This window comes from Nanorana parkeri, unplaced genomic scaffold, assembly GCF_000935625.1.
Source record: "Nanorana parkeri isolate BGI_ZX_2015 unplaced genomic scaffold, ASM93562v1 scaffold1152, whole genome shotgun sequence".
Lineage (NCBI taxonomy): Eukaryota > Metazoa > Chordata > Amphibia > Anura > Dicroglossidae > Nanorana > Nanorana parkeri.
Genome location: NW_017307420.1, coordinates 723 through 7,142, shown reverse-complemented (window position 1 = coordinate 7,142; position 6,420 = coordinate 723).

The window sequence follows — 6,420 nt, the reverse complement described above, 5'->3', positions numbered from 1 at the left end:
CATTCTACATCATGTAAAATAAAAGAGCAGCAAGAGTGGGAACCCCTTATAAGAGCCATCTTAGGGGTGTAGACCCAGGAGCTCAAGCTGTGAGCTCACTAATAGATTCCCCAAAATATACTGTGCAGAGAACTGCCAGGTGGTTTCCCACTTCAACTAAACCTGAAATATCAGTATTGGATTGATGTTTTAATATACCCCCATCAGCAATCTTATTTTTATTTTCCTCTTTATTCCTAAAGCAATGTGTTGTACGGTGAAATGTAAAACATTCCAGACAGAAGCTGTGTTTCCCTGACTCCATCTATACATACTAGCTCCGGGGCAGTGAAGATGAGTGATTAGCAACAATGTGACAACTGACATTGCCCTCGGATTGGTATGCAGCTTAGGAGATAGAGCCCATCAAAGGTATCCAGCCTGGGTATTTTTCTTTGTGACAGATTCCCTACAAATACTTATTTCTAGTTTTGGATAGAGTGGGGAAGGATTAGAACGCCGGTTGGGTTTTTACTGTTACTTGGGTTTTTTTTAAGAGAGACTTCCAATCACTTCCAGCCAGAGTGACGGTGGTTTCACTATACAGGAAGTAAGGGAAAAATCTATCGGGCACAGGAATAAAAAAGAAGATAGGTGTTCCAATACTCATAAAAAGATGTTTTTATTTTTGACAGTGTTGCTGTTTCCCTCACTTCTTGTCTTGTGAAACGTTGACAAAGTGCAGGGTAATCCCTCTAAGGGAGTGCTGAATAGCAGTTAAAAATGTGACTGGTTGCAATCATTCCTCACTTCAAGACTCAAAAAGAGGACGTTTTCACTGGACTTAGAGTTTAAACACTTCAGCACCACCTTACAGAACAGTACAGAAGTGGCTGATACCAAGAGCACAGCTGCTGGCTACTGGCTTTCACATACTAGTGATTGGACGGTTGTAGAGCGGGCCGATCACTTGTATGATGCTGAAGAGCATTTCACCATCCGTGATCCTGGGCCCGCATGAGTGACACCGGCATGGCAGTTGTCTGTGGGTGGACCGACCAGAGAGAGGTCAGCACAGATCCGTTGTCTGATCTCTCCGATTACTAAACGATGAGGATTTTGTCACTTCCTGGTTCAGGCTCTCATTTCTCTGGCTGCTTTGACTGGAGAAGAAGCTTCTGTGGGGTAAATAGGTGACATTAGGCGTCTAATAGACCACTGATGTCTTAATAAAAGGGACCTGTGATAATGATGGTTGTTAGTTCCCTACATGATAGCATTATCTATCACTACACCACTACTGGCTGCCTGCAGAAACTACAGGAGGGGGCGGAGACAAGACCAGTCACCCTGAACAAGGAGAGAGCAGCAGTGACTGGCCTTTATGACAGGTAGCTCCTGCATAGAGGTAAACTTTCACACTGGATTACTGCACAGATCTATTAGAAGAATACACAAAGCTCACCAAGATTTGAGTAAGAATTCACTTGACTCTTGTAGCTGGACTATATTTGTTTATCTCCCAGTTCAGCATTAAAGTGAAATTTACTCTATCGCTGGTTTGGGTAGTGAAGAGAGAAACTTCATAAGATTGTTATTATTATACCGGTCTTATAGGGCGCCAATAGTTTGTGCAAGATAAAGGGAGACAATACAATGCCATTCAATACAAGAGGTTTGGGAGGATCCTGTCCTGAGAGCTTAATCCCAAATCAGTGGAATTTGACAATTCTATCACTGACAAGTGGTGCCAGGACAAGTGGACTTATAGTGCACAGAGGCTGTCACTGATAGTGGAGCTCCAGACATCACACAGGGAGAGCAATACTCTTTCTTGTGAATCTACAGGGCTGAGTAGTGAGATGGACAGCGGAGGAGACGGCTGGGAGATGCAAAGGCAGGAGAGGCTCCTGTCCCCACAGCATGTGCCCCAAGTAGGTGCTCTTTCGGCCTCGGCCATGCCCTTCTGGCTAAGTGTTGCAAGCAGCAGAATTGTCCATCTGACAGTGCAGTTCATGGCACCCTTGTCATACAGTCTACATTCTGTTTTTGCATACCTGTCCCATTATTACTGCAAAAATGAGAACTGGCATGTTCCTGCAAAGGAAGTAACTATCAGAAAATTAAACAAACATTTTTTTTCCAAGTAGAATTCTACTGGTGAATGACCAGCTTCACTTTTCTATTTTAATGTGCAGTCTGAGTTACAGAGAATCTTGTGGAAACTCTGCACCAACCTCATAGTCTGCCTTTCCTTATTCTTAAACATCTTCACCCACAGCTCCAGCAATGGCCAAACAGGAGACGACAAAAAGAAGATAAACGTGTACATGTTGAGTTTTGGTTTTGGCCATTTAAACCTCCAATGTTGTCTTTTAGAAGGAGCTGGCAATAGGTAGTTCATGATGCAAGGTCCATTTGGTGTCACAAAACAAGTGTAATAAAAAATGTGCCCCTATTTCCCCTGTCCCCAATCTTTTACCTGACTCTTGGGCTAAATGAACCACTGCTCTCACATACTACGAAGTCTTCCGGGGTCTTTAACTATTTAACATACCATTGCAGTAACGTGTGCATTACAGCAATGCCATAGTGTAAATGGGTCCTCAGCTTTAAACCTAACACTTAACCCCTATCCTTACACTAAGTCCTAACCTTGACCCCTAACACCAAGTTAACTACTTTGACTCTATACTTACCTTATCCTAGAAAAGTATTGGCCCATCCTGTGCCAGGACCTATGCATAAACCACTTTGTTCCTGTGCAAAAAACAAGTAGTGCCAGAACTAACCGATTTGTCCTTAGCCTTCTGCTGAACTGACTTGCCACAAATGTTACATAGTTACATAGTATTTGAGGTTGAATAAAGACATTAGTCCATCAAGTCCAACCTATTAGGATCTCATTCTAGGAGTACCTGTACCCCTGTATATTACGGTCCCTTAAGAAATCGTCCAAAAGTTTCTTGAACAATTCCACATTCTTTGCTGAAATCACTGTCTCTGGCAGTGAGTTCCAGACCCTAACTGATCTTACTGTGAAGAACCCCCTTCGCCCCTTGTGCTGGAATTTTTTTTCCACCAATTTTAGGTGGTGGCCTCTAGTTTTTGTAATGGAGTTAATTTTAAACAGTTTATCGCTAATGTTGCTACCACCATTGAACATCTTGTACATGGAAATCATATCCCCCCTTAATCTCCTCACCTCTAATGTGAACATGTTTAAATTTAGTAGCCTTGTCTCGTAGCTCTTGGGCCCCTCCACACCTATTAGTGCCTGCTTTGCAGTACTATTCTTTCCACCACAAAGTTCTGTTTTAGTCCAGGGCATGACCACTTTAAGCACAGAGAAGCAACTATGTTTATACCGAAAATGTTTTTTATTCTAACTTTTTTAAATATTTTATTTATTTTTTATAAACTTTTTCATTTTTTAATATTTTATTTTGTTTATTCATTTTATTTATTCATTATTTTGTACATTACTTTAAGGGGCTTCGGGAAAATATTAGGGGTCTAAACAGACCCCTGATATTTCCTTTTTAAAATAGAAAAAGAGATTGAGGACACAAAGTCCTAACTCTCTTTTTCTGCAGCTCCAGTTATAAATGAACAGGAATCCTCTATACTGAGTGTTCCTGTTCATTCATAACATGAGGACAGAATATGTTTACTATAACCACAATCATGTAGATCACTCCCATTCATTCATAATTGGGGACAACGTTACCACCCTGTCCTCAATTATTTCCACTCAGCGATCGCTGAGCGTTTACACTCGCTCTCCTTCCTTACAGCTGTCACAGGAGGCTAAAGGTGGCCATACACTCTACAACCATCGCAAGACTTTAGTCTTGCGATGGTTGTAAAGGGATTAAAAAAACGTACGATCTGCCTATCTTGGACAGGCAGATCGCACTCTCGATCACCGCAAGCCCGCCCCCCTGAGGGGCGGGCTTCCGATGACCGCAATGCTGAACGGGCAGTGTGCGCATGCTGGTTCGACAGAAGACGTGCGACCGTACAGTAGAAACGGTCGCACGTCTCCGTTCACACTGCTCGATTATCGTACGAAAAACCGATCGCATACGATTATCGTACGATAATCGTGCAGTGTATGGGCACCTTAAGCAAGCAGTGCGGGAGGAGAGATCAGCCTCCTGTGACAGCGCTGGCTTTCTCCGCCCACACAGCTCTCCTCTGATCTGTGACAGGAGGCTGAGCGGTGCAGGGAGGAGAGACGCCGGCCATTCACAGCACTCCTACCGCAGCTCTCGGCCGTCTGTGACAGTTTCTCTCCTCCCCGCTGGGACACAGAGCAGCGCCCATCGGGGAGGAGAGAAAGAGCAGATGTACCGCTATATCGGCCAGAAAATGGCACTTTCGGCGGCCGATATATTGGTGCATCCCTAATATATACACACGTATACAAATATACACAAATGTATTAGCACAGATAATGGCTATGTTAGTGCATTGATAAATGGCCCCCTAACTTTCCAATCCAATCTCTTATGCCAGGAAGGCAGTCCATTCAATTTAATGGTTCACAGCACACAGTGTGCTTAAAATTTAGATCCATTGTGGTGCCATGCACAATGAATGTCATCGCACTGTGGGTCATGCGTTACCACGGCTTGCTGTAATGCGCTGTAAAACTCGTTCTACCACATGTTACATTAACGCAAAGGGGAGAATCTAGACAATTGCAATCCCACAATTTTTTTTTTTATTCAAAAGTTTTTATTATGTTTTCATTGAGGCATATACAATTACCATCTACATACTACAATGTAACAGAACAACATAAAACAAAAAACAAAAAGACAGTCTTCAGGATTTCTTATTATTCCATCTCTAGTATCTGGTCTCAATTGTCGACACACGCCTACCATTTTTTATTTCGGCTCAAGCTGGCCCCCTGCCCAGCTTCCCGCTCCAAACTTCGGCCTTAGCGGAGCTGTTCCTATTTTGCCCCCTGAAGATATACCTACGTCCCATCTTGTCATCTTGGGGTTTAGCAGTCGCTCGACCGATGGTCAAAAACCCAGGGACTTGTCGACTATTCTTGCCAAAAGCTTGTGTAAGAACAGTCGAGACCAGATTACTAGATTACCCTATTATAGTGCCTTACAAAACCTAAGGACATAAAAAAAACAAGAAGCAAAAACGACAACACAAAAAAAAAACAATGTGGTTATATAGCAACTGTTGTAATAGGTTTTAGTTTTGAACATATTAAAAATGTTCTGGTCGGGGTGGGCTAGGGCTCGCCTTCACTCCCTTCCTCTCATACTCCTACAGGGTTTGCATATGCCGCCCACGGTGCCCAGGTAAGCTCAAACTGTTCCGTTTTGTCTTGGAGTATACTCGCCAATTTTTCATGAGTCATAATCCAAGACAGCTTAGTCCTAACCTGGCTCAGCGGTACCCTGGGTGTCTTCCATGTTTTAGCGATCGTAACTTTAGCTGCCAGAAATATGAAATTTATCAATCTTCTAGAGTGTTTAGGAGTTTCAGGGATAGTGTCATTAAGCTCTTGCCGTCCGCCCGTAGTAAAAAAACGGACGGACGGCACTGCTGCATCTGCGGGTTGCCGTCTCCAGACGGCAATTTTTTTCTGCTCGTGCGTGCCCCCTAGCGGGCACGCACGGGCAGAAAAGATCTCGCGCGCGCCCCCTAGCGGGCACGCACGGGCAGAAAAGACCCGCTAAATGCACACACCCGTTACCGGGTGTTTCACATATAGGCGATCAGCGGGTCCATAGCCCGCCGATCGCCTATATGTGCTCGTTCACCTTGATTCCCGGGATCCGCTGCCCCATCTTGGATCCCGGAACCGGCTCCGAGGGCGTCAGGAGGAGGAGGACGGGAGATCAGCTCCTTGCTGATCCCCGTCCGGGCTGTGAATGCAGAAGTGATGTGTGTTACATCACTTCCGCATTCACCTGTCAGTCATCTGGCTGCTATAGCCAGAGAGAAGAAGCTGATAAAGCAGATCTCTGCTTCATCAGCTTCTTTTGGGGTCCACAGGTGATATTAGGGGTCCTAGAGACCCCTAATATCTCCATAAAGAGGACCTGTCAGTGTGCCTTTGCTATTATATAGGGGGTTGTTATCCCCCTATATAATAGCAATACCAATAAGTGCAAAAAAAATAAATATAAATAAAAAAAAATTAAAGTAACACATAAAAAAGTAAAATAAAATAAAAGTCACATATAAAAAAAGGGGAAAAAACCCCCCCAAAATGTTTAACTCCCCCACCCCCACGTTTACGCGCCTATAAACGTAAATACGCGTCCGGTGCCCCAGCGCGCAAAAATTACAATTGCGCTACACATGTTACATTTCGCCGCGAACGTCGCAGTGAGAGCAATCATTTTAGGGCCATCAATCACTGATAACACTAAACTGATGAGCGGTAACAGCTTTTAAAGC